At 39.4% G+C, this 24479-nt stretch overlaps 1 non-coding gene across 1 annotated transcript; it reads right to left on the bottom strand.

Moving 5' to 3' along the window:
- Positions 1-18451: 18451 nt before the first annotated feature.
- On the bottom strand, positions 18452-18558 carry LOC148791061 (small nucleolar RNA R71). Its single transcript, XR_016078076.1, has one exon. It is a non-coding gene; the product is annotated as a small nucleolar RNA R71 (small nucleolar RNA).
- Between the last annotated feature and the right edge of the window lie 5921 nt (positions 18559-24479).

Here is a 24479-nt window from a genome sequence, read left to right as displayed (position 1 = left end):
ACCCCTCTATCATAACTCATAAACTAAATGTTGACCCTTTAGTCAGACCAGTCCGGTAGAGGAAAAGAAACCTCACCCAAGAGTGGTGGAGGATAGTAGATGAGGAGGTCGAGAAGATCCTCACTGCAGACTTCATTAGAGAGGTCCAATACCCGAGCTAGATTGCCAACATAGTGCTCATGAAGGAAACCAACAGCAAGTGGCACATGTGCATCAACTACACCGACTTCAACAGAGACTGCCCAAAGGACAACTTCCCATTCCCTAGAAGTGATTGCTTGGTAGATGCGACCTCGGGGTTCAAAATATTGAGTTTCATGGATGCATACTCTGGCTACAACCAAACCCAGATGGATCCGGCTAATGAAGAGGAAACTTCTTTTGTAACCAAGAAGGGCTTGTACTGTTACAAAGTTATGTGCTTTCGTTTAAATAATTCTAGAGCGACCTTCTAGTGCCTTGTAAATAAAATTTTTGCTGATTTAATTGGAAATAAAATTGAAGCTTATGCTGATGATATGGTAGTAAAAACTCAATTTTCAAACTCTTTGATTTCTGACCTAGGTTGTGTTTTTACATCTTAAGAAAATATAATATGAAACTCAATCCGAACAAGTGCATATTCGGAGTCACATTGGGCAAGTTCTTCGGGTACATAGTGAACCGATGTGGCATCGAAGCCAACTTGGAAAAAAATTCAGGCCATTCTAGATATGCGACCTCCTAAAACAATAAAAAAGGTACAAAGACTAACAAGTCAGATAGCTGCCCTGAATTGATTTATGTCTAAGTTGGTTGGGCAATGCCTTCCATTTTTTAAGGATGTAAAGAAAAATCAAGACTTTGAGTGGACTGAAGAGTGTCAGCTCACGTTTGATGAGCTCAAGAGGTACCTCAGTTGCCCACCTTTTCTAGCTAGGCCCGAACCCAAAGATGAGCTTAAACTCTACCTTTCTACGACTGACGAGGTAGTCAACTCGGTCCTTATCCAAGAAGTAGACAAGGTGAAATGACCTGTCTATTACATGAGCAAAGTCCTGCATGCCACAGAGACCATGTATCCAAACATCGAGACCTTGGCCTTGTTGCTGGTGCTAGAAACCTATAAGTTACAACCTTACTTTCAGGACCACACTGTCGTAGTCTTGACCAATCAACTCCTTAGGCAAGTCCCCCAAAAGTTTAAGGTCTCAGGTAGGCTGACAAAATGGGAAATTGACCTCAGCGAGTACGATATCCGGTTTGAGCCGTGCCCAATGATCAAGGTGTAGGTCCTAGCTGATTTCATCACCGAGTGTATGTTCCGCATGCCGACCCCTAAAGTTGTCAAGCTTGTGACCACCTCGGAGGCATCAACCAATGCGGCACCCGTCCTGACTTAGGATGAGGAGCCTTGGATCATCCATGTGGATAGTTCATCCAACCAGCGTGGAAGTGGAGATGGGTTGATCCTCTATGGACCTAGCAAGGTGAAGCTAGAGTATGCCCTCTAGTTCGCATTCAGAGCATTGAATAATGAAGTTGAATATGAGGCATTGATAACCAGGCTATTGCTAGCGAAGGAGGTCGATGTGAATCTCATGGTGTGCAGTGATTCATAGTTAGTGGTAAACTAGGTGAATAGGGAGTATGAGGCCCTGGAGCCCGCCATGTTGGCCTACCTGGCCAAGGTTAGAGAGCTCCTGCCCAATTTCCAACTTGGTACATCCAGTAAGTGCCAAGGTTTGAGAACACTGAGGCCAATGTGCTTTCGAAGCTGGTTGGTGCAACGGACACTACGAGGAGAATGGTTTACATCGAAGACCTGCCACACCCTAGCAAAGAAAGGGTGGCATAAGCGACTACTCCTTGTAATCATCGTAGACTCCTGGAAGTCGGTCAGTCTTCGAAGGTCCGGAGATGGTGATGGGAATGAGAGAGGAGGTGAGGAAGAGAGGAGAGGAGAGGAGAGAAGGGACATCCCTTGTGAGAAACCCTAGGTCTGGATTGTGATTGTGTTGTCTCCTTGGGGAAGGATTGTTCTCTCCCTTTTATAGAGAGAAAGTTAAAGTTATCAAGGAAGAGATTCTTTCTTATTAGGATAGGGAATCCTTTCTATTAGGGAAGGAGATATTTCCTTTAGTTTGACTATTAAGGGATCATTATTAGAGAATCCTATCCCTTCCAGATTCTCTCTATATGTGACCCTGTTATATTGACGTGGCGTGGGTGATGTCATCATTTGGTGAGCATATTTTATTGAACCCGCACACGTAACTTAAAGATGTACGTGTAACCGGTGTCTATTCCCATTCTACCATGATTCCGCGGTTCTGTAAGGGTGCCAGGTTCATCACAGCTTTATGCGTGTCCGGGTTCATCACAAACCCGTGTGTGTCTTAGCTTTATTGCAGATCCGTGCTAGCTGAAGTTCATCGTGACCTATCCCGGGTGTGAGTTCATCGCAATCGCGGATTTGTGATGAACTCATCACAATCGTGCGATGGGTTCTGGATTCATCGTAGGCATCCATGTAGTGTTGGTTTGACACCTATTGTACTCTAAGGGTCTTAGTGACCACTATGTACCTACATTAACCCCTGGCTTATCGGTAAGTGGGAGCTTATCGATAAGCACTTGCCTTTGTATTTATTTTTAGATCTTGGGGTGAGTTGGTTTGCATGCATTGGGTCTTGGAATTTTCCCTATTTTGTGATTTTGTGTAAGTGGGATGCGTCTTGTGTTTGTGATGGGGACTCCCTACATTCCATGGTTTAGCCCCGTCTTTTGGTGATTTTCTTTTTGTCAATGGTCAATGCTACACCTTATTTATGTGTTTTAGCCCCCCTGACCATTGACGAGAAGAAAATTAGCAAAAGACATTGGGAATTACTATATGTGATGCTTCTTCCTGGTAACGGGCAAGCTAATGCTGAGTTTCCGTGTTTCAGCCCCCATGGCCATTGACAGGGAAGGGGGATAGCGAGGGAGCATATGGGATTGCAATATGTATTGCCTTTTTCGTGGCAATGGCCATGTGGTATTTTTGGATTTTTGGCCGCCCTGACCATTGGTAGGAAGGGAGGGAGTGGCTAGGGCTGATTCCGTTGCTGCTTTGGTGGGTGCAACCCCCTTGTATCTTGATAAAATGTCTTCTATTGAGAAACACTCCTGAGGTTTCGCTAGGTGTTTGACCTTTGTCTTAGAATGGTCAAGGCCAATCTCTTGAAATCTACTGAGAGGCTGGAAGCCCTCATGGAGGAGTGTGGTTGTTAATGTGAGTCAATGCCTTACGTGCATAGGGAAATAAGAAAATTGAATGTTGTTCCAATTCCCGAAACATTGCTAAGTGTGATAAAGTGATCTACAAACAATCTTAGCACATGTGTAGGAAAGGGGAGTTGAACCTTTCCCCTGGAACGAGATAAATGCTATTGTGCCTAAAGAAAATGAGTCTCTGTGTGTGCGATATGGTTAGGGCTTGAGATTGAGTCCTTCGTTACCTTTTGCAGTGAAGTTTTGTCAACACATGAGAAAAAACACTAGAACAAATGTTATTCTTAGCAAGTTGTCATTGTCTATCATTACTCATTCGTAATTTTCGATCTTGTAAGAAAAACTTTATCGCATATTAGTTTAAAGGGAAGAGTCGGAAATAAAGTAATGTGGCTTGGAAGTTGCGTGGTTTGTGAATTTTTTGTCGCAACTTGTATTAGTGCATATGTCGAATGGTGATCAAATCATTTAAAGTTGGTTGTTTTGTACACTCCATCATAAATAAGTACTTTTTGTAAGTATCATAGGAGTTAATCGCAATCGAACACTTTTGCGAGTGTAATCAGTCGTTAATTGCGAACTACTTATAAAAAAGGAAATCACGTGCGTCCCTTAGATTGGAGGCTCAGTGCAAGTGTTAAACACCATTGAGGAGGAAGAAAGTTGCAAGTGTCCTCTAATATTGGAAGGTGCTTTGCGTGTTTGTAGGAAACACCAAGGTGACAGGATTAAGTATTTTTGGGTTGAGAGCCCATTGGACTCTATCGTAATTAAGTATTGGCACAAATATAGTGAACTTTATCACAGATCGAGTAGTGTTGTTCCAATATACGCGGTACTATTATGAGCAATAAAGTTACGCAAAATGAGTAACTGTTTAATGTGTCCATAGAGAGGAGTTATCACAACGTTGTCATGTCTGAGGTTGTTGTGTCTGAGTTATCACAATATGAAAGGGATTTCATATGTAATTATATCGGGAACGAAGTTGGAACGCCAGTTCAGATTTAAATATTGTGGAAATAACTAGATTTTCATTGTAGCATATCATATGTTTAACTCAGAACAGGTATTACTAGCTCATCGTAGAATAAAGATCAGAAGTTAGTAAGCATCCAAAATTGATGGCGTTCCTATTTCAAAAAGACTCAAAATGCACTATGTTTTGAATACGATAAACCTTTTCCATACATTGCAATTTTTTTTTCAAGGATATGTTCATGTCCTTTCTAACCCTTTCATCATGCAATAACTCACTTATTCCTAATGATATTATTCTCTACACATGTTAACAATTATCAAATTTGACTTAATTTTATTTTAAGTGAAGACCTTATTTTATTCTGCTAACGCTGCAAACAGATCAAATCAAAGAGAAAAAAAATTGATTCATTTATATTCAAATTGAATTCAGATTATAGTTTGAAATTGGCTAATGTCAGTAAATTAACTAAAATTATCAAAATATTATATATTATTGATAAAATAAACCAAAGTGAACTTGGTATTATATAAAATAGTGAATAGAAAATTACTTGCATGAAACTTGAATGGATTAAAATTCAGTAAAATTACAACAAAAAACTATGGAATTACCTTTACTAATAAGTATAGCACAACTTTTAAGTATATATGAGTATATATAAATCAAATCGCATTGGATTTTATAAGATCAGAGAGGGGTGGATCCATATATCCAAGTATATATGAAATTCTAAAATTAAATATAACAATTAAACAACACATAAAAAAATAAGTTATATTTCTTGATAATGAGAAGATAAAATCAAACAAATGAGGGTCAATGACTAACTATTACTGTAGAGGACCCAACACTATGATTATTAGGTAACATGGTAAACATCCAAGAAGCATTTCTATTAATCAGCCCTAACACAATTAGTTAATAGCGAGAAAGGAAAATAACAAGATACTCAAAAAAACAAGGTAAACCAAAAACTAACATCTGGCTCATGGGATTCAGGTTAAAAGAAAAGAAAATAAGGCTTGGATGATGGTGATGCCTATGAGTTAAGGATACTGAAAATATTTATAACAGATATGAAAACAACTTTACCTTCTTGGGATCATTAATGCAACGACACATTTTTCCAAATAAGAAATGAATATGTTTACTTCCATAGTAGACAAATAGAGCTTGCTAAAATAGACAACATTTATTCCTCATAATTAATCTCAATTTACAAATAGAGCTCACTAAAATCAGAAAGGAGTTCATTCTAGAACTAAGACATGATTATGACAAAATAAAAGTTTTATTTCATTATTTATTTATTTTTTTAAATGGATTGGATTATCATTTAGACCAGGTCTTGTCAGCTTTTTGATTCCCAAATTCGGAAAAAAAAATATTTTTTTTTTAATTTCTTGATGACAAAAGATTGTCGAGGTGGACTTACTGAGGGATTTTATGTTGCATGACTTCAAAAGGTTCAAATCCTTTTTGTTGAGTCAAAGATTCAGAACTCAATCCTATCCCATTTTATTTTATTTTTTTATTTATTATTTTTTTAGTAGATCCCGTTCAATTTTGATGGAGGGGTACCCAAGCCAAGAACCAAATGAGCGCTTTATGTATGGCGGGGAATTATGATAAGAACAACTACATTAATAAACATATTACGAGAGATAACACCAGCTATGAGCCATAATTGGAGAATTCAAAACAAAGTAGAATGTAGTCATGAAGTAACGCAAGTAAAGTAACTTGTAGAACCATACTTATAGCAAATTTTGGAACCAACAAACAAATGGATCTGAAGGATGTAACAGAAAATGATGCAAAAACTATGACAACTCTGTTATTGTGGTATGGTAGGAAAACATGAATCTAAGGCCTTGAGTTCTGACTGGCTAGCTATATTAACGAATCGCGGAACAAAGTTTAGGATATTAGAGTAATACATGGAAACTCTATTCTAATAGAACGATGTATATCCTTCACTATAGTCCATAGCTTTACAAGTATGAAGTGAATGCAATGAAGAATTTGAAAGTCCATTCCGAGGGTAATAAAATTCCAAAAGCATATTTAACACAAGATCATCAGTCAAAACATAAGTTTAACAAGAAAAACCAATGTCAAATAAGCAGTAGGCCCATATGTGAGATTGCTAAGCTAGAAAAACTAAAGCAAATCAAGAGGTCAATGGCCAGCGTGTGGGGGTGGGTAGATAAACTCCTATTGTCAAAATTAATGGATTTCGTAAGGTTCTAGGGAGTGTTTTCTTGCTTCGGTCTCATGAAAAAGAACGAGTCATGAGAAGAATTGCCCTTCATTCAATCGGTCTCATACCAACAATCATGACAACTTAGATATTTAACTAAGGCGATAGGGATTGTAGTGAAATATACTAATCGAGTACTAATCAGAGTGATAAACCATCTTTTTTTAGTTTACAATACGTCATTACTAGCTCGTCCATAGGCTATCATAAATTGTATCTTCTCAAAGGCCAGCAATAATTAGTTGGTGAGCAGAGATATCAAAGTTGTAACTTGGCATTCAATTTAGGAAAATAAGGTTCTCTTTTTCCTGTTGGGTCGAGCTTGGATCTGGAATGCTTAATTGGTTTTTTTTTGGCTTTATACCTCCTTCTGGATCATTCACTCACTGACTCTATTTCACTAATTATAAGGTTGACCCAATAAACTAATCAGTATTATTCGAACACACTCCTAATCAAACTCAGTGTGAAAGCTAGTTAATTTGTTGCAAGCAATTTCTAACAAAATCCCCAAAGAGTGCAGAGGATAGTTTAAGGTTAAGTAAGCTTAAGACGTGACAATTAAAACCATTGTAGAAGAGGCCGGAGCTTTCTAGGATTGTCGGGAATAAAACCCAAAATACAACATCAATTTATATAAGTCGGCAAAAACAATTCGGTCCCATAATTCTGATCTCTTATATATATATATATATATATATATATATATATATATATATATATATACTTATTTCTCCCTTTTTTTTTTACAAGCAATAGGTCTAGTGAAATTCGTAAACCCGTGAGATCAAACTCCAAAACTTAAGAAGAATCAATCACAAGAAATCATACTTGACAAGAAAGACTAAAGAGAATTACTCAGCCAAGGTGGTGGATGAGTAGTTTGAGATTTTTAACAAAAATGGCATGGGCAAAAAAAATTGTAAGGAACTTACTCAAATCCGCAACGAAAGCAATGAAGGTCTTTTTAGCATCGAGGTCCTCCCCTTTTCAGCAACGTGTCACTCCTACGTTTCTTTTTTTTTCGATCCTCAATTCAGATTGGTAAGGAAAACAACAAAGGTCTTTCAGCAACGAGGGTCTTTCCCTTTTTTTTGTTCAACAAAACTTCGTGTTGTTACCCCAAAACACCTTCCGCGATCGTCATTCTTGAGTTTCTCAATCTTTAATGTGTTTTTTTTTTTGCTATAAAAGGTAGCAAGAGCTTATAATCCAAAAGGCCAAGCCGCGGTAGTGATTAGGAGAATTTTAGTGATGCCATTCCCTCAGAGATCGAAGACAAAACCAGAGATTCTAATGTAATCATCGTAGACTCCTAGTAGTTAGCCAGTCTCCGAAGGTCCGAAGATGGCGACGAGAATGAGAGAGGAGGTGAGGAAGAGAGGAGAGGAGAGGAGAGAAGGGAGCATCCCTTGTGAGAAACCCTTGGTCTAGATTGTGATTATGTTGTCTCCCTGGGGGAGGATTGTTCTCTCCTTTTTATAGAGAGAAAGTTAAGGTTATCAAGGAAAAAATTCTTTCCTATTAGGAAAGAGAATCCTTTTTGTTAGGGAATGAGATATTTCCTTTAGTTTGACTATTAAAGGATCATTATTAGAGAATCCTATCCCTTTTGGATTCTCTCCGTATGTGACCCTATTATATTGACGTGGTGTGGGTGGTGTCATCATTTGGCGGGCGTATTTTATTGAACTCACATGTGTAAATTAAAGACGTACGTGTAACAGGTGTCTATTCCTATTCTATTATGATTCTGTGGTTCTGTAATGGTGCCAAGTTCATCGCAGCTTTACACATGCCTGGGTTCATCGCAAACCCGTATGTATCTTAGCTTTGTCGCAAATTCGTGTTAGCCGAAGTTCATCATAACTGGTCCTGGGTGTAAGTTCATCACAATCACGGATTTGTGATGAACTCATCACAATCATGCGATGGGTTCTAGATTCATCGTAGGCGTCCGTGTAGTGTTGGTTTGACACCTTTTGTACTCTAAGGGTCTTAGAGACCACTATGTACCTATACTCCTATTTTGGTTATAGAGCCGAGTTGGATGGATTCGTTCATTGACTACCTACAGAGCATAATGCAGCTCAGATGGTGGAGCAGCAGTCAACTTGCTATGTACTTGTTAGCAACCAATTTTTGCTCGGTCCCTTCACCCTACCTCTTTGTACCCCCCTCTTAGACTTCAAAAACTTAGGAATACAATCAAGTTGACTCGACACTCTCTAAACCCAAAGTGCCCTCCTTTGACATAGTCCAAAAGACAAATAACAACCTTAAGGTCAACATTAACGTCCGATCAGACACCATCCCAAGACTTGGAAAACTATAACTTAGTTATACATCAATTTTCATGATTAAACTACAAATATTCACTGTTCATCATGCCAACTCTCTTTCTAACAGCCCTGATCTATGCGATGTTCAAACTCCAACTCCTCAAAATTGAATCTAACACACCCATCACCTCAAGATCACTAGGACACAATCGACTAGTGAATCCCACCGCATATCTACGATGATCAACCACAAAAACGTTAAGATTCCATTCTGATGGCCCTGAATGATTACCAAGATTGACCATATTTTTCTCAGATCAGAACCATCCACTTGACTCCTCACCCTAATCCATGCCTACCTACCAAATTGTAGCTTAAAATTCCCTTATTTTACCCCCCATCAAGCTTAGATACTATTCCAACAAATCTCATTAATTAGATCCTACCATCCATCATCCCAACTTCATATAACCAATCAGACCTCACCATTGTGTTCGGAGGCCCAAAAAACCTAACACATCAAATTTCATGACCAAACACCTTCATTTGATCGTTGAAAAAGTAAGATTTCATTTCGGGCCCTCTCGTTAATTGGATAACCATAAGCTAAGACCACTATTTGAACTAAAACAATCAATATACACCTCTTATAAAAGATCCATAACATCCATTAGATTCAAGACATTAAAAGGTGCCAACCCACCAAATTTCGTTCCAAAATTCCCTCGTTTAACCCTTCATCAAATAAAGATTCTATTTCAGCAAATCTCATCAAACCGAACTTGTCACCCATATATCTCCATCTTTCCAGCCCTATTTGTCTAGTCAAACCTCACCATTGTGTTCAGAGACTCAAAAAACCCCAGCACACCAAATTTTATGACCAAATTCATCTATTTGACCGCTAAACTAGAAAGATACCATTTTGATGCACTAGATTGAACTACCACATCAGCTGTCCAACTTAGAATATTAAGAGGGTATGGAATGATGTCAGCTCCTTATTTGAGCCCTTTAAAACACTTGGACCAATGAAGCAGAGCCTAATAGGCTTAAAAAACTCAAAATACCAAATAGACCCTTACTTAAAGCTAAGAAAAGACAAAACCACTTTAAAAAGTTCATCAAATTTACGTTTTTTGCCACTACCAGCCCCAAATACGAGGCTGCAACATCTGGCACGTGCTAAGCTCCCATTGGACGCACAAAACCCGTGAAAACCATCCCCAAGTTGAAGAAAATGTTTCACCAAACAGGTAAGCTTGACTGAACATCTATTTCTTTGAAGAATCTTTGCATATTTGTATAAAAAACCTCTATTGAATCCCAGGCATTGTAGCTGAGCGAATTCAGAAATGACCCCCCTCCCATTCTCTATAAATACTAACCTAATTCGAGCTCAAAGGGGGACTGAAGAGAGAAGACTTGAAGGGGAGACCAGAGAGAAGGGGAAAGAGGAAAAGAAACCTAAGAGAGGCCCCAGAAAGGAGAAGAAGAGGAGAAAAAGGCAATTTCCCAACTTCTGTAACGTACACATTCTACTTGAAATCCTGAAATCCCTGAAGCTAAGCTCAAGCCTAAGTCTCAATTAAAGTCCTTGTTTCCTAAACTTTACACCAGAAACGCTCAGCCCAAGTCTCAATTAAAGTCCCTAGCTGCTGGAAAACTCCCGTCAAGGTACATACGAAAGGTCAATTCTTTTTTAGTTTTTTTCTGGGTTTCTTGAAGTTCTAAAATGTTGGAGAACCATCGTTTTCAATTTCTTCTTGACTAAGAATAGAGTTAGAGAGGCAAGGGTATTAGGGAAATCAGTACCTAAGACCCGATAGCATCACCTCAAAATCGGCCTTAGGAGACCATCGTTTTCAATTTCTTCTTGATTGAGAATAGAGGTAAAGAGGCGAGGGTCATAGGGAAATCATAACCTAAGACCCGATAACATCACCTCAAAATCGGCCTTAAGAGAAGGTGAAAGCATATTCCTCCAAATTTAAGAAATTCCTGCAATCATTTCCTTTTCTCAAAAAGAAACTAAGCCTGAATAACTTCCGTTTCGGGCTGCTACAACAACTCGGAGAGACTAGTGCCTAATGCCTTCCCTCTCCCAATCCTTAGAACCCAAAATCTCTTGGTTGTGTGCCTTTCCCATGGAAAACAAAGTCACTATCAAAGACTTAAATCGAGTTTTCAAATCTGAAAATGAGGGCCCATTTCCTCTAAAAAATGGGTGGCAACTCCAATTCTTTGAACCGACCATGAGCGTCCCGAAGCTCATAGTACTCATAGGCAAACAACTATATTGTAGGTCGTTCACGCTCCCCTACTTGCACTGCTTGTGCCCAACTGAAGCGAGCTAGGTGCTACGCGAGATCCACAAAGGTCTCTACGGAAGACACCTAGGGGGCAGGGCGCTCACCTAGAAAGCACTACGACAAGGCTATTATAGGCCCACGATGAAGGTGGACACACTAGAATTGGTTTGGAAGTGCGATAAGTGTCAGCGGCATGCTAACATACCACACCATCTTGTTGTCGACCTAAGGTACCTTTCCAGCCCAAGGCCATTCGCACAATGAGGGATAGATATCCTTAGGCCCTTTCCACTTGCAACTGGGAAGAGGTTCTTGGTCTTCGTGGTTGATTATTTTACGAAATGGGTGGAAGTCAAACCACGAAATGGGTGGAAGTCAAACCCGTGGCCCTTTCCACTTGCAAAACTTCTTCTAGAAAAGCATCGTCTGCAAATTCAGACTTCCCAAGGTATTGATTTCGGGCAACGGGAAGCATTTCAAAGACATCAAGTTCCAAAACTAGTGCACCAAAATGGGAATCCAACAGAACTTCACCTCGGTAGCCCATTCCCAAGCAAACGATCAAGCCAAAGTGATGAATAGAGCAATACTCCACGAACTCAAAGCTCGGCTCTCTTGAACTAGTATCAAGACGGCGACTGGGGAAACTCCTTTCAACCTAACGTATGTGATGGAAGATGTCATTCTAACCAAGATCAAGGTGTTGACCTTACGGTTTTAGACGTATGATGAGGAGGCTAACGAGGACAAGTTGCAGACTAACTTCGACCTGGTAGAAGAAGTCCATGACTTGGCCTACATTCGGATTGCAGCATACTAGCAGTGAGTAGCTCGGTACTTAAGAAGGTTATGGTACCCAAGCCCGGTGTAGGAAAACTAGCTCCAAACTAGGAAGGCCCTTACAAAGTTCTCAAAGTGATCGGTGAGGGTACATATGAGCTCAAAACGTTGGGAGGCAGGTATCCCATGCGTGGAATGTTGACAACTTAATGAGGTATTACTTGTGAAGAGTTCGAAAGTTTTGAGTTGTGTCTACTAAAACTACAAAATTTCACTAAGTGTAAAAATGAGACCACCCACCCTAGCGACCTGGTTTATCCGATCTATGAGCATTTCGGCTAAGTTTTACACAAGGGGAAGCCAAATCGCTTTTAGCTCTAAGGCCTCCTACACCAATCTCAAGACATGTTAGAGGTTCGATACCTCAAGATCGTTTTGACTTAGCCAAAATTACGAGTTTAGCCACTTTAGCATCTAGGCAATTCGTGCACCTCGTCACCTCGGCAACACCAGATGTTGTTTTGACACTTAGCCTATTTTCTAGCAATTGAAAATACAAGGCAAGAAGGAGGGGCACGGTATATGCAAAAAATCGACTTCATTGAAAGGAAAGAGTATATCTCGAAAAAACATTAGAGAGTCGAGCTTGGAGGCTCAACATACAACATATATACATCAGTGGTCCAAGAAAAGAGGCAAAGAAGTCAGATATCCCGGGGCTCGTCTGCCCCCACATCTTCCACATCGGCATTTGCTCTGTCGTCCATACCACCACCGACTACATCGACCTCATCCTCCTCCTTAGAGTCAGGTTCTTGATCGACCTAACCCATCATCTCGTTAGTGTATGCTGAGGACTTTAACTTGTTGAGGTCGAACTCCAGGCACACTGAGGCTACCGACATCCGGCACATCTTGAATCCTTGATGAAAGGCGCCGGATCTGAACTCCTTCCTCTCCTTCAAGAAGTTGAACAAAATCTTGAACTCTTCGACTGCACAGCCCTCGGTAGCATGGACATCATCGAGAAACTTGAACTGTTGCTTAGTGAGCTCGGCCTCCTTCTCTTGCAACTATTGGTCCTTTTTTTTGAGCTCCTCGATCAACTTCTTGACCTCCCTTGCCAGGTCTGCCTTACGACCTCGCTCAACCATGAGCTCATCCTTCAAGTTGCCAATGAGACGAATAGCCCGCTTAACTCGAGACCTGTACTCTGTCGCTTCCTCCTTAGCAACTTGGGCCCTAACCAGATTACCCTCAGCCTGCTCCAGCAAAGAGTGAGCCAAAGTGTTCACCTACAAAAGAGATTAAGGGAAATGAGTCCAGAATGAAAACAGGAAGGTCGGGAACATACCACCATGAGGCAACGCATAAGCTTTCCCTCGAGCTCGTCAGAACGTGACTCACGAAGCCTCGCGACCTCTTCAAGAAAGAAGACCTCCTTGCTCTTCACCAGGGTAGTCTGAAAATCCATGATGGTAAGCCTCTCCTTGGGATCGGTTTTGGCATTCGAGCCTCTAGACGCCCCGGACTCGGGTGGTGAAAGGTGCTCCTCGGATACGCAGGCCACCTTGGGATCTGGCAAGGTCCTTTCTGGTTGGTCTCCCTCGACTAGGTCGATGACCGGTACACCCTCAGCAGTTCACACGGCGGTCTCTAGACCAGTGACCTGAGGTGCCTCTTGGTGAGCCACCTTCCTCTTCTTCCTCTTCATGGCTTGGAACAGCCTAGAAGTTGGCATGCCCAACATGTCTCCTACACAAGAAATTCAAGGGTGAGCCAAATTGTAAGAAGAAAAGAAAGGAAAAAGAAAATACCCAAGCTTGAGGTGATGACCAACTTGGAGAACTTGGCCCGACCTGGATCAACTTCTCCTCGACTAAGTACTCACTCAACATAGATTTTTGGTCCACTAGGACTCGCACCCTTGCTTGGAGTCCCTCACTCCCTCTCTCTAGGTCGACAAGAATGGCCATCATCCATTCAGATCAAGGAAGAAATACTTCCTCTTCCAGGATGGTACCTTGGAGGAGAAGCCATTCAGCAGCTTACACCTAGATCGGTAGGACAGATAATAGCTATACATTTCGGGAGTGTTGGAAGGGTTCTTCTTTATGTGGCACAGGCTAATGAAGGTCTTAACATCTAAGGGGAAGTCAACATGGTGACAGAACAAGATAGTGTTGACCAGTGTTGGGGTGAAGCTGATCTAAACTAATGTTGTAATAGTTCAACACCTCGAGGATCAGCGGATGAAGGGGGAACCGAAGACCCACTTTTAGGGCCTCCTCGAAGACAGTGATCTCATCGTCCTCGTGCTCCCATAGGTACCCACATTATTAGTAGAGAGCTCAAAAGGATCGAACTGGTCCAGTGCTTTAACCCTACATGAAGACGAGACCCTCTTATGAGAACCATGCCGGTCTTGAGCCAAGGTCCCTTCCTTAGCTCGACAGGAGAGACCCCCCTCTTCCCTAGACTCACTACTAGACATTGTGAATGAAATGGAGCTAAGGGAAATGACTCACCTAAGATGAATACACTGACCTCGCCGACAACACCAAGCACTCTAATAACATCGAGCTTCATGATCTCACCAGGAACTCCAAAGACAGGGACAAGAAAAAATGGGCCCCAAGGGTCCTATTTATAGATGGACAGACCAAACTATGGACGGTTGAGATCGGTTGGATCCAATGCTTCACAAGGGTGTGACGGTTTATATTACGAGGTAAAATTAGTTTAGCGCATTTTTTATGTCTATGAGACCTAATAGTTGCATGGTGTCTGTGCATCCCCAGTACGCTACTTTGCACCTAGGTCAGACCGACTGAACTGACCCGATCCCAAAACATTGATCGGACCATGTACATGGGTAGAGAATGGACCAAATCACCCCAATTTATAACTACTCCCTCGCTGGACTAGCTACCTTGAACTTGGGAGTGGGGAGGAGGGGCAATTGATGAGAGGTAATTTGGTCCTCCAACGACACCATGACACATGACATCGTAGAGCAACTGGGTGACACCTCGGTACCACGTTAGCATATCACCTTAGACACTTCACAACTACATCAGTGACCTCGGCACCACCCCAGTAAACCAAACTACGAACAACTAGATGGAACTTTTGGTCGGTGTAAGAGGTGACCTACTTCCACCGGACTACCCTGGCCCCGACAAGACATTAGGTTAGGATGAGAGGCAAACTGCTTCTGTCGACTTGACCTGAATTCAGCTAGCACCTTGCCGGGTGACCTCCTTCTTAAGCAGGTTATTGTCTCGAACTTCCCCGAGATCATAATGCCACGTTGGAAGAGCTGATTATCACCCTGCTCACTTCGGGTGCAGTTGGATAAACCCTATCTGCTTACACGTACTCCATCTTTAGGCATGAAGCCACCTTTGAACCAAACAGGCTGGAGATCCTGGATGTGTTTCATGAGGCCCATGGCAACCCGTCTATAAAAGGGTCTCTCCTCCAACCTCAGAAGGTACGTGCGATTTAGCTCACAAGCACTCTAGCTCTCTTACATTCTAGCAATCACATCTCCAGTTTGCTAACTTAAGCATCGGAGTGCCTACCTCGGGTAAAGTAACCCGAACATTGTTATCTTTCTTATAGCTTAACCAAGCAACCTACCCAATCTGACGTCCGAGCTATTCACCAGTAGGGAGCACCAGATTGCACATCATTGAAAGGCAATGTTATTGGTTAGAGGCAAGCAAGTTAACCTAATCCCTATTTTTCGAAGTCGATGATAATGTTAAAGCCCTATTTTTCCCCTTTTTTCAATGTTTTATAATGGGATCAAAGGTACTTATTTATTGAAGACATCATTCTATAAGTTTTGAGGGTTGTATAGAGTGCATAATGTCTTGTTTCCTCTTCCTTTTTTTCCCTCTTTTGTATTGAGGCATTTGTGGGGGACAGGAACAATCTCAAATGGATAATGGTAACATTGACTGCGACATTCAGTGACTTTAATGGCTATTGAGAGAGGAAGGGTGTAGTTCCAACAAGGGTCCCAACAATCAGTCCCAATGGCCTCTGCAACTCTACATTTGGAATCTGCAATGGCTATTGGATGTGGTGGTTGGACCTTGTGTTGGGGCTTCATTCCAACAGAGATATGCACATGTATGGAAATGGCACTCATTCATGTATTTATTTTTGTTTAGGCTAATTCTTTTGTATATAGGAACATGTATTCGATATAATGTCTAAATGGTTGGACCCATGCTTAGCTATTTTGAATAGGTGATTTGTGTATGCCCACCTTCTCAAAGATCCCTAAATAGTTGTTTAGCATTCTCTCAAAGATCCCTAAATAGATGATACACCAATGTATACACTCTATTTTTAATTGGTATAATAAGGGCAAACAATATATAATAAGTGATAAAAATGGGTTTACACACTATGTTTATTGATGAGAATGCAAAATATCATATTTTTCTCCCTTAACATTTAGTCTTTTATACTTATTTAGTGTCTAAATGGACTCATTATTCTTATATTTTGATTTAGGGCACAAATGGAGGCGTTAAGTGAAAAACAAAGCTAATCGGGTAATTCTAGACAGTTTCAGCACCGCATCGTAATTTGGGCATAATTCTCTCATCCGAGATCTGATTGAAATAATTCAAGATGCGTTGAAACGATAAGGAAAAACTTTACAACTTTCATGTTGTGAGTTTTGATAGATACTAACTGAATCAATGTCAAATTCGGGCCCGACGTAGCTGCAACAACACTGCTAACGTGCTGGAAACGTTCCTTAGTTTTTCATATGCGAAATCACCACTCTCCCACTTGCATTAGAACTTTATTTTATCTTATTTTTAGTAGTTTTCTTGATAAGTCAAACTTGGAAACTGTTATCTGAAGAAATTTTAGGAGATTTTGTGGCTTCTCTTGGGGGAAGTAGAGAGAGAAAAGAAGAGGAAAAACAAAAAAGAAAACAATCAGACCTAGGCTGCCACCCCTCTCTTCTTCCTCTCCAATTCTTTCTTGAGTTTTCACCATGACCATGCGTGGCTAAATTTTGATACTTGGTCGAAGGAAACAGAAGCCTCAGAATCAGCAAAAACTGTGAGATCTAATTTAATTTTTACTGTTTGATTTATGCTTTGAATATCAAATGTTTTTCTATGCTTATGTTCATGATTGTTTCATCTAATCGGTAGGAGGCCTACTAGTTTATTATTCATTGCAATCTACTGCTAGGTTAGATATCAGATCTGTAATTGTTTGATCCCTCTAATCTGAGAAGCAACTAGGGTTTAATGATTTGTTGCATCAGAAATTGTTAGATCTTAGGAAGAACACTCAACTAAATTAAATGCAACCGCTTGTGCTTGTGTTGTTTAGCTTCTTCGATCTCCAATTCTTAAGGCTGTTACTGGATTAAATCTTGAACGCTTGTTTCAGGTTGTTTAGTAGTAAGGGTTAAGTAGATTGCTTGTTTTCTAATTAACTGCAAATAAGGAGAGATAGAAAAATAATTCCTACGGTGAATATTCAAAGTGTGGATTGATATATTTTTGCATCGATGATCAGTAGTGAAATTCTGATGGTGGATGTTGACTTGGACCAAAATTTGTTCTTTTGATTAATTTCGATACTTGAATTTGAATTGCTCCTCATTTGATTTTCTTTCTTTTTAAATCTAGTTTTCGTTATACTCAAACCCCCCCTCCTTGTTCACGTAGCACAAAAATAGGCTAGATACTCTCTGTGGGAACAATCCCTACTCGCACTACTGCATGTGTTTTTTGAGTATAGGTTTTATTTTTGGGTGCCTACGACAGCATGGCAAATTTTGGCACCATTTCTGGGGAGTTTTTCTAGTTGATTTTTGTGCTTCTTGTGATCCTTATTTCGTTCTTGAAATTTCCGAAAAAAAAAAAAGATCACTTTGATTGTTTGTATTTTAGCGTAGAAATTTTCTATTTTATTTGTTTATTTATTTTCATCACTCTAGATTTTTTTATGATATGTCGTTCATGGTTTATTAGGGTTTCCTTGATTTATGCCTATAACTCAATTTTCTAAGCAAGGTGATTTGTAGTACGATCCAGAAATAGCGGGAACTTTGCACAGGTTAAGGAGGGAAGCTCGGAGTCATTCTGAAGAGAACGATCTAGCTTTTGATTCCCTATCTGTTAGCGGTTCTGATTTGAGAGATGAGGAAATTATGGCTGGAAATCGAACTTTGAAAGAGCTTTCCACCCCTGATTTGAATCAACAACCCTTATGCATAACATTTTCTGCTTTAGATGCTAATGCTACTTTTGAATTAAAATCTGGACTGATACATCTCTTGCTCACTTTTCATGGTCTTGCAGGTGAGGATCCTCACAAGCATCTAAAGGAGCTTCATGTGGTATGCACGAGTATGAAACCCACGGGGGTGACTGAAGAACAAATTAAATTAAGAGCCTTTTTGTTTTCTCTGAAGGATTCAGCTAAGGATTGACTCTATTATCTACCCTCCGGGAGTATTACCACATGGAACGAGATGAAGAGGTTATTTTTGGAGAAATATTTCCCAGCTTCAAGGGCAGCCAACATAAGAAAAGAAATTTGTGGTGTAAGGCTGTACAACAGAGAGTCCCTACATGAATACTGGGAACGTTTTAAAAAATTATGTGCAAGCTGCCCCCATCATCAAATCAGTGAGCAACTACTCATCCGGTATTTCTATGAGGGTCTTCAACCCACTGATAGGAGCATGATTATGCTGCTAGTGGAGAAGCTTTAGTGGACAAAACTCCCGAGGCCGTGAGAAACTTGATTGCAAATATGGCGGCCAATTCTCAACAATTTGGCACTAGGCTTGACCCTCCATCAAAGCATGTTAATGAGGTAAATATCTCTTCCCTTGAAACTTGATTGCGAGTCTAACTTCTCTTGTTCGTCAAATGGCTATAGGTAATATGAAAACGGCAAAGGCTTGTGAGATTTGTTCGTTTAGTAGGGCATCCAATCGATATGTGCCCAACTCTTCAAGAGGATCCCATTGAGCAGGTGAATGCGGCAGGTGGTTTTCCAGGGCAACCGCAAAGGAAGTATGATCCCTATTTGAGCACATATAATCTAGGATGGAGGAATCACCCCAATCTTAGCTATGGGAATCCACAGAACCACCCAAGTTTCCCACAATATAAGCCATACCCCCCTAGACAATAGTCGGGCCAAACTTCTAATTCTGGTATGTCTTTAGAAGATATTGTTAAATCTCTTGCCACTAATACTTTATTATTTCAACAGGAGATGAAACAATTTCAACAAGAGGCGAGGGCCAGTATTCAACGCTTGGATAATCAGATGGGCCAGATGGCAACCGCAATTAGTCAGTTAGAGGCGAAAAGTTCGGGGAAATTACCTTCTCAAACGGTTGTGAATCCAAGAGAAAATGTAAGTGCAATCATTTTGAGAAGTGGTAAAGAGGTTGGGATTCCAGCAAAGGAAGCCCCTGCATCATCAAAGCAAGAAAAGGAGAAAGACATCATTCCCAATGACGATGAAGTACCCAAGTGTAAGTTTCCACCTCTTTCTGATTATAAATCGGTACCTCCTTTTCCTCAGGCCTTAGCAGAATCTAGAAAAGATGAGTAATTTAAGAATTTTTATGAGACTTTTCGTAGATGTGAGATAAATATTCCCCTTTTTTATGCTATTGAACAAGTACCTCGTTATGTTAAATTCCTGAAAAAACTATGTACACATAAGAGGAAGCAGAAACTGAAAGGATGTGAGAAGGTGAGAGTAGGGGAGAATGTTTCCGCAGTCATTCAAAGAACACTCCCTGCAAAGTGCAAAGATCTAGGTATGTTTACTATCCCTTGCATGATAGTTTACACTAGAATTGAGAAGGCCATGTTAGACTTAGGAGCTTCTATCAATGTCATGCCATATTCTATATATGCTTCTTTGAAACTTGGACCTTTGAATAAAACTGGTGTTGTGATTCAATTGGCTGATAGATCTAGTGCCTATCCTAAGGGTGTAGTTGAGGATGTTCTTGTGAGAGTAAACGATTTGGTTTTCCCTGCTGATTTTTATGTGCTTGATATGGATAATGGTGATCAAACCACTCCTATTTTTCTAGGGAGACCATTCTTAAAGACATCCAAGACTAAGATAGATGTTCATAGTGGCACACTCACCATGGCATTTGATGGTGAAATTGTTAAGTTTAATATTTGTGATGCCATGAAATATCCTACTGATGATAATCCTATTTGTTCTGTTGATGTGATTGATTCTCTAGCACAGGAAGTCTTTGAACTTGATAGGAATGATGGACTGAAAATTTCCATTAGTAAGCATCTTGAGAAAGAGGAGTTAACCTTGAGTTCTAATTTGTAGGAAACCATTGTAGCATTGAATGACTCTCCGGAGTTACAACAGTCAGGTAACGTTGCTTATATTACGTTACCAATTTCTAATGGGAGACCTTTACCCTCTGTTTTGCAGGCCCCTATTCCAGATTTGAACCCACCCATGATGGATGAAAGGGGAGAACACAGAAAGTTACAACCACAAGAGTTTGAGAGTGCAAGAATTTGTAAGGAAAGGATGAAGGCTTTTCATGACAAAATGATCTGTAGTAAGGAGTTTAAAGTTGGTCAAAAAGTCCTTTACCATTCACGGCTTCGCCTGTTTTCGGGTAAGCTGCATTCTCGTTGGATTGGACCCTTTGTTGTTATTAATGTTTTTCCTCATGGTGCAGTTGAAATTCAAAGTCTAGCAACTTCCAAAGCGTTCAAGGTGAATGGCCATGGACTCAAACATTTCTATGAAGGCTTCCTAGTAGAGAATGTGGAACAATTGGACCTTGAGGATCCAGTTTATGCTGATTAAAAAAAAAAAAAGGGAAGTTCGTTTTTTTCTTTCTCTTCTTATTTTTGCATTTATAGTTTGGTTATTTTTGCCCTTTTGTTGCATTTCACCTTACATTGGGGACAATGTAAGTTTTAAGTGTGGGGGAGGGGATTTGGGTTACATTTTAAAATTTGATTTAGGTTGTGTTTTAATTCTGCAATTTTTTTTTGAAAAAAAATATATAGTTTTGCTCTTTGGTTTTGTGGTTTTTTTTTGTGGTTTTCAACGATATTTTTAGGTTATTTATGGCATAAGCAAGATTCAATTAGGTTTGAAAAGTTCATAACATGATTGGATAAGTAATCTTCCAACTTAAAATTAATTAGTCTAGTTATTTTCCTTGAGAATGGTAGTGACTAAATCTAGTAGACAAAAGCTGGTGAGATATTGAGCCTTTGGACTGGTCCCACTATTTACTTTCATATGAGATATTCTTTCATGGATTTGTTTCTCTAGAACTTGTCTTGATTCTCTTCAAGATCATATTGACACAAGCATGCATGAACATGATTAAGGCCTTTTTGTTATAAGCTACATAAGCCAAATAGCCTACCCTTTGATAAATTATCCCCTTTGTTGAACCCCTTTGAGCTTTATTGACCTTTGTCGTTCATTGTAAACCCATGTTACAAACTTTATACCCGAGAAAAAAAATAATACCCTTACCCAAGCCATAAAACTAGTGGAGCATTATTCATCATTATGATATGTGTGGATGTGCAAGAAATGGGTGTGGGGGTGTCTGGATTCGTGGCATGGTTATGAATGGTGAAATGGAACATGTTTTCATTCTCAATTCATGAGTTCTAGTGATTGATATGCTTTGAAAAAACAAAAGAAGAATAAGTAAAGATGAAAGGAAGGAATGGAGGAAATTGCTTTTGATGTTACAAACTATCCATGCCCCTCCTTAAATTCCAAGAAAAAGGGGTTGTTTATACATACAAAGGTGGAAGCTGTTGTGAAGGATTGTTCCCTGCTGCAAACAAAAAGTATTCCTTTGAATGATCTCTTTTCCAATGCAGGAGTTTTACATGATTTCAATGCATTAAAGCAAAATTGAAGAAGTTGCTAAATGGAGTGGTTGGTTTTACATGTCTTATGCATTCGAGCTTCAAATGATTCAATTTTGCTCTACTAGTTTCTATGGCTTTTGAGTTACATTCCCAAATATTCCCCACCTTGATCCTAAGCCCCGTTACAACCCTTGAGAAGTCCTTTTGATTCGTATTATGCATGTGATCCCAGTGGTGGAGAATGAGAAGATATGTAAGCCTATGGTAGATCATTTCCATTGGAATGAATTTGAGCGAAACACATACCCTTCAAACATGAGAGTTTAGTGTTTATTTCCGTGAGGGTCTACTATTTAGTTTATTCCATCTTCGAGGGAAAATGCTTACTAAGTAATTGAAAGTTGTTAAGAATGTTTGTTCATGATGTGTTATGAGTATTGAAGAGCTTGGTTGTTCTCTGTTGATGGCACTGTGACCTTGGTGTTTTTGGGAAAGTGAATTTGAGTTTTGCCCGAGGACGAGCAAAAGCTAACTGTGGGGGGATTTGATTAGAATGCAAAATATCATATTTTTATTCCTTAATGTTTAGTCTTTTATACTTATTTAGTGCCTAAATGGACTCATTATTCTTATATTTTGATTTAGGGCACAAATGGAGGCGTTAACTGAAAAACAAAGCTAATCGGGTAATACTGGACAGTTTCGGCATTGCATCGTAATTTAGGCATAACTCTCTCATCCGAGATCAGATTAAAATGATTCAAGATGCGTTGAAACGATAAGGAAAATTTATACAACTTTCATCTTTTGAGTTTTGATAGATACTAACTGAATCGAGGTCGAACTCGGGCCCGAAGTAGTTGCAACGACACTGCTAACGTGCTGGAAACGTTCCTTAACCTTCAAGTTTTCATATGCAAAATCACCACTCTCCCACTTGCATTAGAACTTTGTTTTATCTTATTTTTAATATTTTTCTTGATAAGTCTGACTTGGAGATTGTTATATGAAGAAATTTTAGGAGATTTCGTGGCTTCTCTTGGGGGAAGTAGAGAGAGAAAAGGAGAGAAAAAACAAGAAAGAAAACAATCAGACCTAGGCTGCCACCCCTCTCTTCTTCCTTTCTGATACTTGGTTGAAGGAAACAGAAGCCTCAGAATCAGCAAAAACAGTGAGATCTAATTTAATTTTTACTGTTTGATTTATGCTTTGAATATCGAATGTTTTTCTATGCTTATGTTCATGATTGTTTCGTCTAATCACTAGTAGGCTTACTAGTTTATTATTCATTGCAATCTATTGCTAGGTTAGATATCAAATCCGTAATTGTTTGATCCCTCTAATCTGAGAAGCAACTAGGGTTTAATGATTTGTTGCATCAGAAATTGTTAGATCTTAGGAAGAACACTCGACTAAATTAAATGCAACCGCTTATGCTTGTGTTGTTTAGCTTCATCGATCTCCAATTCTTAAGGCTGCTACTGGATTAAATCTTGAACGCTTGTTTCGGGTTGTTTAGTAGTAAGGGTTAAGTAGATCGCTTGTTTTCTAATTAACTGCAACTAAGGAGAGATAGCAAAATAATTCCTACGGTGAATATTCAAAGTGTGAATTGATATATTTTTGCATCGATGATCAATAATGAAATTCTGATGGTGGATGTTGACTTAGACCAAGATTTGTTTTTTTGATTAATTTCGATACTTTAATTTGAATTGCTCCTCATTTGATTTTCTTTCTTTTTAAATCTGGTTTTCGTTATATTCAACCCCCCCCCCCTCCTTGTTCACGTAGCACAAAATAGGCCAAATACTCTTTGTGGAAATGATCCCTATTCGCACTACTACATGTGTTTTTAGGAGTAGGTTTTATTTTTTGGTGCTTACGACAACACGCTTTTTATATTTTTGCTTTAGTATGTTTATCTCTATGTTTACCACCCCACACATTAATTACACAGTGGGGTTATACCTTATGCTTATGTTAAGTGTTATGCTTGGGGTTAGACACCGCGTTAATGTTTATGTTTTAGTATGTTTATCATCCTATACATTAATTACACATAGGGTTATGTTTAATCACACCATGTTTATGTCTATGTTTTTGCATGTTTATCTCTATATTTTTGTTTTACCATGCTTATCTCTATGCGTTAACCTTTTATGTTTATGTTAAGCATGTCTGTCTATATATTTATTTGACTTAGGGTGTATATAGGACAGATACACTTTTATTTTTTTATTTTTGTTTTGGAAAACAAATAATATGTTTGATTTATTAACGGGGTGCCTAAACCAAATTGTTTGACTTAGGGTGTATTCAGAACAGACACACTAAAATGATGAGATATCCCATATGGATTCCATAAACCATATTATTTGGGACAGACACACTTATGTGCTATGTTAATGGTTGTGGGATTGCATTCATGTAAATGTATATATCCCATGTTCATGCATCTCATGTAGGTGAAATCCTAATACATCTAGTTGCAACCCATTGTGTAATTAATGCTGATATGGACTTGCATATGTTACATTACTCTTCTATCCTATTTAGTTGCACTCCGTGTAAATTGTAATGCACCCCATGTCTAAACAGGTCAACCATATTTGTGATTTGGAATTGTGTTTTCATTTATAGGGCATGGATGGTGGCAATTATATGCTTATTGTAAATTATGGTGGAGAG

Source organism: Nelumbo nucifera, chromosome 6 (genome assembly GCF_055504915.1).
Source record: "Nelumbo nucifera cultivar China Antique chromosome 6, China Antique-T2T, whole genome shotgun sequence".
NCBI lineage: Eukaryota > Viridiplantae > Streptophyta > Magnoliopsida > Proteales > Nelumbonaceae > Nelumbo > Nelumbo nucifera.
The sequence above is the reverse complement of the archived record's forward strand: the minus strand, read 5'-3'. Positions and strand labels throughout refer to the sequence as shown.